Source organism: Mauremys mutica, chromosome 11 (assembly GCF_020497125.1).
Source record: "Mauremys mutica isolate MM-2020 ecotype Southern chromosome 11, ASM2049712v1, whole genome shotgun sequence".
NCBI classification, from domain to species: Eukaryota; Metazoa; Chordata; order Testudines; family Geoemydidae; genus Mauremys; species Mauremys mutica.
In genome coordinates, this window is record NC_059082.1 from 40,150,248 (window position 1) to 40,163,536 (window position 13,289).

A 13,289-nucleotide genomic window follows, 5' to 3' on the forward strand; every position below is an offset into this window, starting at 1 on the left:
GTGGTTCTATAAGTGTTCGTAGCATGTGAATGTAGTTGGTGGAGAGGCCTTGATTGGAATCTGGATACAGAATAATTTCCCACTTCAGAAAAACAAGCACTGAGATTCAGTGAAAACGGTGTACATTTTGGGGGGTCCTTCACCATACTATCTGGTTTTATGCCAAACTTGTGCACATGTGAAGTGTATTCAGGTAACTTAACTGAGTGAATGATAAATGGGCTGAAAACTGTTAACATCAGTTTCAGTGACATTCTCTGGGGAAACTAGTAAGCAGGAAGCCCTCAATTATAGTATCAGCTAGCTAGTTGTTCTAGAGATACTTCATGTCTTCAGCATTACTGTAAATGTTCTGTACATGAACACTCAGGGGTGGACAACCTGTTGAGGATTTCCACAGAATTTATATAGCTTTTTTGTTGTTTTGGGAGACCATGACGACTGCGGTGCTCTGGGATCAAACTTGTCCAGTTGAAAGGAAGACAAACCTTTCCCCTTGGGAACACGTTTACCTCGACTTATCCCCTTTTCTTATTTCCCCCCTTTGATGTTTTTCTTCGCAGCATCAATTCTGATTTCACTCATCAGAGGGGAATCCGATGCTGCCAATGTGTGGAGTTCATCCTTTTGTCATGTTTTTTTCCTTCCAGGTTTGCTTTTTCTTGCATTCATCCTGAGTTTTTTCACAGCCTACGCTGCCTTTTTTGCATTTAGACTTTTACCTTTGGACTTTCATGCTGCCGATATGTGGCAACATGTTTGAGAACTATTGCAGGAACATGTTTCAACTGGGAATAATTTAACCACATACTCCTTTGCGCATAATCCTCTGATTGAGAAGCAGCTGGACTGTGATTGTAGAAATACACAGTTAGATCTTCCATGGTCTTTGATTTGTGATCATCTCTTTTGATCCAAACCCATGTTCTGTGTTACACTACCCCATTTATAAAGGACACAATCTTGTCTACAGGCACGTAATCAGCTGGGAATTCAATATGATCTGGATTTCACTGTTTGCATGCTTGGGTAAGAGATGCGGGAAGTAGAAAGTCAACACCATTTTGTCCATGTTCACTTCCTTCAGCTTAGTTAGCCTACTCAGTGCAGAATTCAGACTTTGATTGTTTTTTGTAATTCCACTGGTTTACCTATCTTCCAATAGCCATCTGCCAGTCTTTGACACACTGACCTTTCTGAGTTTCTGATCAAAATGACTGAGAAAGGATGCACACCATTTTACCTTTAGTTTTTCCAACATCTCCCCAAATTCCTCTTCATTCTCGTAGTTTAATAGCTGAAGAACACTCTCGTCATAAACTTTCCTGCCAGCTTTCCCTCCTTTCTGAGCTAAACACAGAATTTCATATTTTATTATATGATTCCAGCAAATCGCTTGTGTATAACTCAGCATTTCCTATAGCTTATACAATAGCTGCTTCTCTGTCTCTTACCGTTGAGCTGCTGCTCACATGGGATATGCATTTTGCTAGAAATGAAAAGAACTTCTCATGCACATGTGTTGTCAGCTTGTCATGAATCAGTGCGGTCATAGGAATTCCTGCATTTTCTTCAAAAAAGGCATGTTGAAATGTTAAGAGGGAGACATAAAAGTCCCTTATCTGAAATTTTGTGTCATGTGAAAGAAGAGTAGTTGGCTTCAACCTCCTCAAAAAGCCTGATAATTTCTGGAAGAGCCAAAGTTACAGAGATTGCAGGGACCAGCAAGTACTGACACACACATCCTTTCAGGCTCTCATGAAGCTCAAGTCTCATACACAGCATGTAAATCATTGTGACTGATTTTTGTTGTGTATTTTTGGGCAGCATCACTGTCATATGGGTAGATGAAGCATTAGCTTGTGGTGTTTGTCACTGGTAAATTTTAGACAGGCATGTTTCTATTCTGTATCTTTGAACAGTTCAGAGGCATTGTACAAGCATATCTCAAGGAATATTTCCTCTTATACTCATGGGGCACACATACTTTGTGTTTCAATGCTTCCATCAAGAATTTCATATCCGTACCTGTGAAACATAACTTCATCTGTATTGATCAGTCTTCAAAAATATGTCTTCTTTACCAGAGGATCCCTACACTTGGCAGAAGATGTTTCCCTTTGTGGATCCATTTGTATTGATTGCGCCTCCAGTCATCTTTTCTATTCTTTTGTCCTTCATCAATATATATGAACAGCTGTACATTTTTTGGTTTAGAAGCAGGGAGAGTTGATATTTTTTCTTTTATAGGATTTCTTAAAATATCCAGTCCTGCTTATGGTGAAAATGGTCCCAATTTATTCATATAAACGTGTGGTTCTCAACCTTTCCAGACTACTGTACCCCTTTCAGGAGTCTAATTTGTCTTGTGTACCCCAAGTTTCACCTCACTTAAAAACTACTTGCTTACAAAATCAGACAAAAATAAAAAATGTCATAGCCCCACTATTACTGAAAAATTGCTCACTTTCTCATTTTTACCATATAATTATAAATCAATTGGAATATAAATATTGTACTTACATTTCAGTGTATAGCAGGGGTCAGCAACCTTTCAGAAGCGGTGTGCCGAGTCTTCATTTAGTCACTCTAATTTAAGGTTTCACGTGCCAGTAATACATGTTAACGTTTTTAGAAGGTCTCTTTCTATAAGTTTATAATATATAACTAAACTATTATTGTATGCAAAGTAAATAAGGTTTTTAAAATGTTTAAGAAATTTCCTTTAAAATTAAATTAAAATGCAGAGCCCCCCCCCCCCCGGATTGGTGGCCAGGACACGGGCAGTGTGAGTGCCACTGAAAATCAGCTCACATGTTGCCTTTGGCACGCGTGCTGTAGGTTGCATACCCCTGGTGTATAGTATATAGAACAGTATAAACAAGTCATTGTATGAAATTTTAGTTTGTACCGACTTTGCTAGTGCTTGTTATGTAGCTGTCATGGAGTTGGGGGAGACAAGGCCCTGCACCCCTGGCTTCCTGCAATTCACTATGACTCTCATCCAGCAGTAAAACAGAAGGTTTATTTAGATGACAGGAACACAGTCCAAGACAGGTCTTGCAGGTACAGACAACAGGACCCGCTCAGTCAGATCCATCTTGGGGAGCCAGGGGAGACCAGGAGGTCTGTCAGGCCTCCCCTCCATTTTCCCAGCCAGCTCCAAACTGACACTTTCCAGCCCCTCCTCTGCCTTTGTCCCTTTCCCGGGCCAGGAGGTCACCTGATCTCTTTGTTCTCCAACACCTTCAGTTGGCACCTTTGTAGAGGAGGGGCCCGGCCATTAGTTGCCAGGAGACAGAGTGTCAGACATTCTCTGTGTAGACAGTATCACAGGGGCCCTCTTAGGGTCTGCAACAACACCCTGTTCCCCCCATCTAGATACCTAAGAAATTCATAGGGGAAACAGAGGCACCCACGCAGCACTCAGAGAAAACGTTAAGAACATTCCCACTTCGTCACAGTAGCCAGTTGTAAAACTAGGCAAAAATCTAGATGAGTTGAAAGACCTCTGTGTACTCCTGGTACCACTGGTTGAGAACCACTGTAAACTAAACTACACTTAGGGTACGTCTACACTACGGGATTATTCCGAATTTGCATAAACCGGTTTTGTAAAACAGAATTTATAAAATCGGGTGGAGCGCGGCCATACTAAGCACATTAAATCGGTGGTGTGCGTCCATGGTCCGTGGCTAGCGTCGATTTCTGGAGCGTTGCACTGTGGGTAGCTATTCCCTAGCTATCCCATAGTTCCCGCAGCCTCCCCCGCCCCTTGGAACTTCCGGGTTGAGATCCCAGTGCCTGATGGGGCAAAAATCATTGTCGCGGGTGGTTCTGGGTAAATGTCGTCAGTCACTCCTTCGTCTGGGAAAGCAACGGCAGACAAGCATTTCGCGCCTTTTTCCCCTGGATTGCCCTGGCAGATGCCATAGCATGGCAATCATGGAGCTTTTTTTGCCGTTTGTGACTCTCACCGTATGTGTACTAGATGCCGCTCACAGAGGCGATTCAGCAGCGCTACACAGAAGCATGCTTTTGCTTTTGCATGACAGCAGAGATGGTTACTAGCCATATTGCACCATCCAAACCCTTCCATAAATTGGAACTGAGGATGATCATGGCTACCAGTCCTTTTGTACCATTTGCTGCTAGTGCCCCTGGTCAATCAGCCAGGGGCGCAAAAGCCAAGAGTGGTTACTAGCCATATTGCACCTTCCATCGTTTTGTACCATTGGCTGCTGTCATAAGTGCCCCTGGCCGATCAGCCAGGGGCGCAAAAGCAAAAATTGGGAATGACTCCCTGAGTCAATCCCTCCTTTTTGGTATCTAAAAATAGAATCAGTGCTGCCTAATATAGGCAAGTGTGCTAGAGAACCACCTGCTCTGTGTCAGAGCCTGCAGAAATTATTATCTGTATGCTATTCACAGGGGGTGCTCCTGTAACAACCCCACCTGTTGATTCCGTTCTTCCCCCAGCCTTTCTTGGCTACCGTAGCATTGTCCCCCCACTTGTGTGATGAATTAATAAAGAATGCAGGAATAAGACACACTGACTTGTTAGTGAGAAATGAGTGGAAGGCAGCCTCCAGCTGCTATGATAGTCCAGACAGGACATTAAGCAGTGTGTAGGAGAGAAGCCCAGCATCCCACTGCTAGTCCAGGGGCAACTGAATCTTTTCTTTACACATGAAGGGTGGGGGCTGATGGAGCTCAGCCCCCTGTTGCTATGATGAGGATGGTTACCAGCCATATTGCACCATCCATCCACCAGAAAAAATTAGGGCCAATAGGCTGATGACGAGGACGGTTACCAGTCCTTTTGTACCATCAGCTGAGGCTGATGATGAGGATGGATTTCCATCATTTTGTACGATCAGCTTATGCTGATGATGAAGATGGATTTCCATCCTTTTGTACCATCAGCCGCCCATGGTGGGGGGGGGAGCAAGGATGTTGGTGTTGAGTGCTGCACTATCGCGTCTATCTGCAGCATTCAGTAAAGATAGGGTGACATGTAAAAGAGTCAGAGGATAGTTTTACCTTTCGCTTCTGGGGGTGGGTGGGGGTGGGTGAGTAGATTGCCAAGCTATGCCCTGACCCGCGGGCACTGTGTTTGACCCTAGAAGCATTTGGAGCTCAGCCAAGAATGCAAATAATTTTAGGAGGCTGCAGGAACTGTGGGATAGCTTCAGTCCTCCAGTCCATGCGCATCCATTTGATTCTTTGGCTTTCCGTTACGCTTGTCACGCTGCAGTGCGCTGAGTCCCTGCTATGGCGTCTGTCTGGAGATTTTTAAAAAAGGATTCTGAATTTCATCTTCTGTAACGGAGCGCTGATAGAACGGATAGAACGGATTTGCCTGCCCTTACAGCGATCACATCCGCATGGTCCATGCGGGAGCTCTTTTTTTTATTTTGATTTCGGACTGCATCGCCACCCGTGCTGATCGGAGCTCCACGCTGGGCAAACAGGAAATATTCAAAAGTTCGCGGGGCTTTTCCTGTTTACCTGACCACTGCATCCGAGTTCAGATTGCGGTCCAGAGCGGTCACTGGTGCACTGTGGGATAGCTCCCGGAGGCCAATATCGTCGATCAGCGTCCACACTAACCCTAATCCGATATGTTAATACCGATACTAGCGTTACTCCTCTCGTTAGGGAGGAGTACAGAAACCGGTTTAAAGAGCCATTAAAATCGATATAAGGTGCCTCCTAGTGTGGACGGTTTTGGCGTTAAATCAGTTTTACGCTCCTAAAACCGATTTAAACGCCTAGTGTAGACCAGGCCTTAGTGGAGAAAATAAAAGACTGACCAATCTATTATATTCTTGCAGGTTTTATTAAACCTTCCTCAAACTTTGCACAAATCATGCTTTACAGTTGTCAAGAGGCATGTGACCAGAGTTGGAAGACTGAAGTAGAATAATTTCTTGCATTTAAGCAACACTCAGTTCCAGCTCAACAACGGCAACAATAGCTAGCAATTTAGGGGCCTATTCTCAACCTACTTACACAATACATAGTTGTACGCGAAGGGAATTTCCAACCTTGTAAGCAGCTCCATTCATTCTCAACATCAGTTGAAAGCTGTGTGCAGGGGGTAATGTCAGGGTTCTGCATTGAGAGGAATTGAGGTTAAAAGATTTAGTTTAGCAAGAAAGCAAGTATTCACCCCCTGGAACGCTCACTATCCTGCTCGCTGCCAGGGGAGCAGGAGGGTGAGGGGTCCTGAGGGAGGAAAAGCATATAGCTAGCACTGGTGAGTTGAGGGGAGCTGAGGGTCCCTGGGAGAGGGGGGCCATGGGTAGCACTGGGTGAGTGGAGGGGAGCTGAGGGTCCCTGAGGGAGGGCTGTGGGGGAGCAGCAGTAACCCCTATATTTAGGTTGCGTAACACTTTTCTTTGTAAAAATACTTCAGGCCTTTATTTGAAGATCTCTAGAACCTCCATGATTTAAAGCAGGACTCTGTCATTTGCTAGGGTGGGATAGTGCTTAGATCAGAGAGGTGTGGTTTACAGGTCCCATGTAAATTCCTGTAGATTTGGCTGAGTTATGAACCACACCATTTCTCATTTGCATTGTGCTCACTACAGTTTGCTTGCTCCCTGAGCAAATATTTATTAGCCTTGTGCATGCACCTCGTTAGTATGCAACACAGAGACAAAATAGATCTTCCATCTCAGAAGATCACACATTCAAGTTTCACTCCTACTAATTGGTCTTAATATCACCCTTATCATTGAGCAAGTGTTCATACCCCATAGAGCAATTACACAAGCTGGACACAGAGCCTCAGCTTCTAATATGGCAGCCCAAGCTGTCAGCCACCCAGCCCTACTGTTTCTGAGGAAACGTCTGCCAAATCTAAGTACATGGCTATGTTGTCTGTAAAACAGGGCTATACCTGTGTAGCGTTGCAGCCCAGTGTCAATGTGACTGCTCTACAGAGGATAACAGTCTAGTGATAAAAATTGTTATGCTAAATCCTTTAACTCTAATAGTAGAGGTTTGTGGTGCCGTGCTCTAGGATCAGAGTTCATCCTGCTACTCCTGGGAAGGGAAAGTGTTACAGGTGAGCATATCAAAATTGATTTTTCTTTTAAAAAATACATAGGAAAATACATATTCAAAACCACATTAAAAGAATGTTACTAAAATTGCAAGGTCAGGCACTCACAAGTTAGTGAATGCCAGAATTAAAGTCGTACCTGCACCCTTACTTCAGCCCCCTTGTATGTGTGCATTATGGTACGGTCTTTAATTACATGAGCACACACTGTTTTATTCACAGGACTTTCCTTCTAAGGATTTGAACTTCAGGCTTGCTCCCCTGAGTAAGGATTTACAGGATTCAGCCCATCAGTTGCTATCTGGTAGGTGTAGATCTTTGTATACCGATATCTTAAGTATTTTGTGCTAAAGGCTTCTCTGAGCCCCAGTAGTGTATCAGGTGCACAATTTGGCCTTTTCAGTAGAAGTCTGGATTGTTTACCAGCCTGGCAAAAGGTGCTGATTTAGTAGGAACTTGGCAGTTTTCAGTGTTATGCTCAAGGGGTAACCAGACGTTTTCAAATATGGCTGAGTAAATATTCCTAACGTATTAAATTAACAAGCAAAAAACAAAACAAACAAAGCAAGAGTTTTAAAAGGAACTCTTAAAAGGAATCTTTCTGTTTCCGGGCATAAGCTAATCACTAATTAATGGGAGCAGGAAGAAACTTTCCTTGGGGGAAGGTTATTCCATCACTTCCTACTAGAGAGTTCTTACATCTTCCTCTGGCTAATGTCAGATGGAGGATACTGGACTAGATGGACCATGGGTCTGACCCAGTCTGGCAATTCCTGTGTTCCTGAGAAAAATTTGAAGTTAGCCCAGTGCAAATAGACTGAATAGTTCTTCAAAAATTCAAAATGTTCCTTTCCCACATTAAAAAAAAGTTAACATTTTCAAAGTAACCCAAAGTTTTCCCCAAGCATGAGAAATTTCAGCTCCAAAGGAGCGTCTGTGAAACTGATTTACAAGAAAAATGGTGTTCACACTGAAATGGGTCTTTCACCTTAAGTGCAGCATCGTTACCAGAATGTGCTAATTCATAAAAATGTAAGGAGACAATTCCAGTTATAAAGGAGGGAGAGAGTGAGCTCTGCCTCTCAGCAATCAGAAAATGTTCTTGCCCCAGTATTAGGGCACGTCTACACTGGCAAAGTTACAGAGCCGCTCAGAGAGCGCAGAAGAAAAACTGCTGTTGTGTGTTCACACTGACAGCTGCTTGTGCAACAGCATGTTCACACTTGAGGCACTTGCAGCGATATTCGGAGCGGTGCACTCTGGGCAGCTATCCCACAGAGCACCTCTTCCTCTTTTGCTGCTAAGAGCTGTGGGAAGGTGGAGGGGATCGTGGTGCATCCTGGGGCATCCTTGGTCCTGTCCCAATGCCCCATGATGCATTGCTTCACATCCCAGAAATCCCTGTGCTTTTGTCTGCATTTGGTGCCATCTTTCAACGGTTTGTGGAAGAGGCACACTGCCTCTTCGATCTGCAGGAATGGATTCCAAACTGGTGACCATACTGCTGCTTGCTCTGACCAACACGTCATGTCCTTAAACTACAAAGAGAAGAGTAGTGTGACATTGATCTCACCACACGTGGTAGCTACAACACGAGATTGCTTGTGGCATTCACGGAGGTGCTGACCACAGTGGAACGCTGAGCTGTGCTCAGGCAATAGGGGAGATGCATATTATGAGTCTGCCCCATTCCCATCATGCTTCTAAGTAAATAACAGAAAAGGATGCTTCTCCATAGTTATGCAAGTATTGGTGGATCACTGGGGACATTTCACTGGTATTAATGTTGGCTAGTCTGGCATCATGCGTGAGGTTTGCATTTTTAGGAACCCAGAACTTTTTCAAAAGATGCATGCAGGAATATTTTCACCAAACCAGCACATCCACGTTGACAGGGTTGCAATGCAAATTGTGATTCTTGGGGACCAGGCCTATCCATTGCTTCCCTGTCTAATGAAGCCTGCACCGGGCACCTGGACAGCAGCAAGGCAAGATGTAACTATTGTCTGAGCAGGCACAAGGTGGCTGTTAAATGTGCGAACCCAAGCTGCGAATCCAAGCTATGGACTCAAGCTACATTCAGGACTGGTAACTATCCAGCAGCTGCAGAACATTTGATGTGTGTGTAGGTACTAGCTATTGGTTATAAATCAAATTGTGTTCTCATAATAAATGTGGCACATTGCCTTGTCCCCTGAAAAGATCCTGTGTAGTTTTATCAGCATAACGCATATCCATGTGAGGCATTTTAGGGTCTGCACGCTCCCAGCAGCCAGAATCATCAACATGGATCCTGATCTAGTGGAAGAACTTCCCCAGCTCACGCTGTCAGTCCTGTTTCATGAATCAGGCATCTATGAAAACCTGGTGGATGTTTCAGCAGCAGTATTTGACTACTGAAGGTACCTCTTGCAGAGTGGGGGTGGTACTGACATGGCAGTTGCTGATGCTGCTCATTCCTGTTGCCATAACCAAACATTCCCCATATGCAGACTGGTGCTTCTGTAGCAGGGACACAAGCACAGACTTGTGGGACCACATTGTTATGCAGACCTGGGATGACGAGCAGTGGCTCCAGAACATTCTTATGAAGAAGCAGCCATTCCTGGAGGTTTGTGATCAGATTGCCCCAACCTTCCAGTATCAGGATCAGGACACATGCACAAGGGAGCCCTCTCCCTGCACCATGGTCCCTCTGTGCTTTACTCTGCAATGTAGACATGCCTCCCACAGGTAACCAGAGTTAGACTATTTTGGACTAGGGTGGAGATGGGTTCTAAAGCTGAGGCCCCTTCTTGGTGATTCCACCAACAGGACACCAGCTCAAGCACCTAATAATGATCAACCTTTATTTTTATAAGTAGGACCTATAATACAGCAGCTTCTTTGCTGCTCGCTGATTTCTGTTGTTTTACCGAGCCCTTTCCCTCTGGTTGTGTGCACACTGATGCATAAAGTGTTTCTTAGTAAGAACTGAGCTCACAAGAATATAAAGGTATCCAACATTTATAACAGCATAGCCCTTACAGGGAGATGAGAGACATGTGCCTCCATATCTGAGGGCTTGGCTACACTTGCAGATGTGCAGCACTGGGAGTTACAGCTGTGTTCGTACAGCTGTGTAGGGAAAGCGCTGGTGTGTGGCCACACTGACAGCTACCATCGCTGCAGTGTGGCCACATTTGCAGCATTTGCAGCGCTGCTGGGAGTGGTGCATTATGGGCAGCTATCCCAGCATTCAAGTGGCTGCAACGTGCTTTTCAAAAGAGGGGGGTGGGGTGGAGTGTGACAGGGAGCGTGGGGGAGACAGAGAGAGTGGATTTTTGGAGCCGACACTGTGTGTCAGCTCCCTGCCTTGCAAGTTCTAAGGACTGGAAGATACACAACACGAACCTTCAATCATTTTAAAACTTTCCACCCCTTCCCCCACCCCTCTCTTATTCACTAAATGCAAATAGCTTTCAGACCACATAAGCAGCTGTTTCAAAACGGACCCCTCCTCTCCCCGCTTCTCTCCTCAAGCAAATTATCTCTCTCCTCAAGCAAACACTAGCAAACACTAGCTGTGCACATTCCAAAGGAATTCTCCTGCCTGCCTCTGCTCCAGCAAACAGGAGCTGTGTTTGTTTTTTAGATAAGCAGCTCCGGGAGCCTGGAAAGCAGCTCCAGGAGCCCAGAGTTCACAACAAAACAAAGAATGTTATCTGGTACTTAAAGCATTTTGGGAAGGTTCCGGAGGTCAGTTACAGCGTAGTAAGATTAATCACTGTTTACACTTGCTCCCCAGCGCTGCATCACCAGCGCTGCACTTGTTATACCTGAGGCAGATCAGGTGTATGGCCAGCGCTGCAGCCAGGGAAATGCAGCGCTGGATGTGCCTTGCAGGTGTGGACAGTTACTAAGTTGCAGTGCTGTAAACCCACCACCAGCGCTGCAACTCTCCAGTGTAGCCAAGCCCCTAGTGAACAGGGCACGACGTGGACTTGTCTACACTTAACATGCTACAGCTGCACAGCTGCGCTGCTGTAGCTCTTCAATGTAGACACTACCTACACTGATAGGAGGGGTTCTCCTGTCAATGTAGGTAATGTACCTCCCTTGGAGGCGGTAGCTAGGTTGATAGAAGAACCATCTAGTGCAGGCCTGCACAACTTGTAAAGTAGCGAGGGCCATATTACTCCAAAGAAAACAGCTGAGGGCTGAACCCCCTCGGCCCCACCGAACCCTCACCCCCAGTGCCACAGAACCCCCCCCCAGCACCACCCAGCCCCCCTGAAACACAACACCCCCCCAGCGCTGCCCGCCTCGTGAAAACAACTCCCCCAGCGCTGCCGAAACACTCCCCCAGCACCACCCGCCCCGCGGAAACAAACCTTCCTTCCCTAGTGCCGCCCCGCCAAAACAGTGGTATTGAACCTTGGTAATATGTTATAGCAGGCCTCTAAGGTAGTATAATTAAGCTAAAAGAAAACTGTCTTTTTGCTAGAAGTAGAATAAGATCTTCCCCGCACATTGTAATCAATTGCCCTGTTGAATGAATGAAGTGTGAATGAGGAAGGTGTGGAAGGCAGCACCTCTAGGCAGCTGCAACCCTTGGAGAGGGGATGGGAGCCAGACCAGATCAGTAGAACAGGTCAGCCACTGACTCCTCACTCGCCTCCTCAGCTCCCCTCTCCCGCCGCCAACTCACCCGCCCCCCGGCCATTGCCCACCCGCTCACCTCCTCAGCCGCCGGCTCACCTGCCCCCCCCCCACTGCCCGCCCAGTTGCCTCCTCAGCCCTCCCCCCCCAGCTTGCCTACTCACCCTCTGCCACTGCCCGCCTGCTCGCCTCCTCAGCCACCTCCTCCCCCGCCACTGCTCACCTGCCCCCCCGACACTGCCTGCCCGCTCGCCTCCTCAGCCCCCCGGCTCGCCTCCTCACCCCCCCGGCTCGCCTACTCACCCCCCTGTCACTGCCCGCCTGCTTGTTTCCTCAGCCCCCCGCCCCTCTGCTGCCAGCTCACCTGCCCCACCAGCACTGCCTGCCCACCTAATCACCCTCTGCCACTGCCCGCCCGCTCGTCTCCTCAGCCCCCCTCCCTCACCCGCTGCTTGCCTACTCACCCCCCGCAGGCCGCACAGTGAGCCCACACGGGCCACATGCGGCCCGGGCCGCATGTTGTGCAGGCCTGATCTAGTGCTTTCTACACGGGGACTTAGGTTGCTTAACTACATGGCTCAGGTGTGTGGATTTTTCATACCTCTGACCGACATTGTTAAAGCACCCCAATTTTCTAGTGTAGACCAGGTTTTAGTGTTACACTGGCAGGACAGATGCCAGCTCTTGCCCAGGCTGTAGGTGTTAGCTAAGAACTGACAAACTCATAGCCGGAGACCAGAGGAGGTCACCAGTCTGTAAGTGTTGCTCAAAATAAGTATTAGTCTTATTAAAAGTATTTCGTGTTTAGACTCTATGAAATGCTTGTAAGTTGCATCTTTTTGGCTGTTTGAACTCTGAAGGGCCAGAGACTCTAAACTGAAGCCAGAGATCCCCTGGGGGCTGTCTCCTGGGTCTGCCCTGAAAGACACTTTGAATCAACAGCTCACTACAACTCTGTCACTCTTAGGATTTAGATTGCAACTCATTTGTGTGTGTATGTTTGCTTGCTTTAACCTGTAAATGACTCTCTTATTTCTTTTTTCTAGTTTTAGGTTGCTTATTACAGGATTGGCTACAGGCATTGTCTTTGGTGTAAGATCTGGGATAAGTGACTGGTCTCTTGGGACTGGAAGCAATCTGACTATGGTGTGATTTTTGGTGTAAGTGACCATTTATCACTAAGTCCAGTTTGCCTGGGTGACAAGATAGACTGGAGAGTCTAAGGGAACTGTCTGACTCCATGGTAAGACTGTTACAGTGACCCAGGAGTTCACATTTGTTACTGGGTTGGTGAAATCTAATTATAGAACACACCACCAGTTTGGGGTGTCTGCCCTGTTTTTGACAGGTAGGCACTCATGGTTGTGAGCTACTCCAGACAGCCTGAGACTTAGACTCTGGCTTCCCTTTTCACTGTTAGCTATGTCCTGCTTTGGACTCTAACTGCTCTGAATCAAGGTTTTCGTTCATCAGCAGTTGGCTGCTCCACTCTTCCCGACCCACATTTTCCAGTTAAATCGCACATGAAACACATTGATTGCTCCAACCCCAGTCTACCATTTTTGAACAGCGCAGG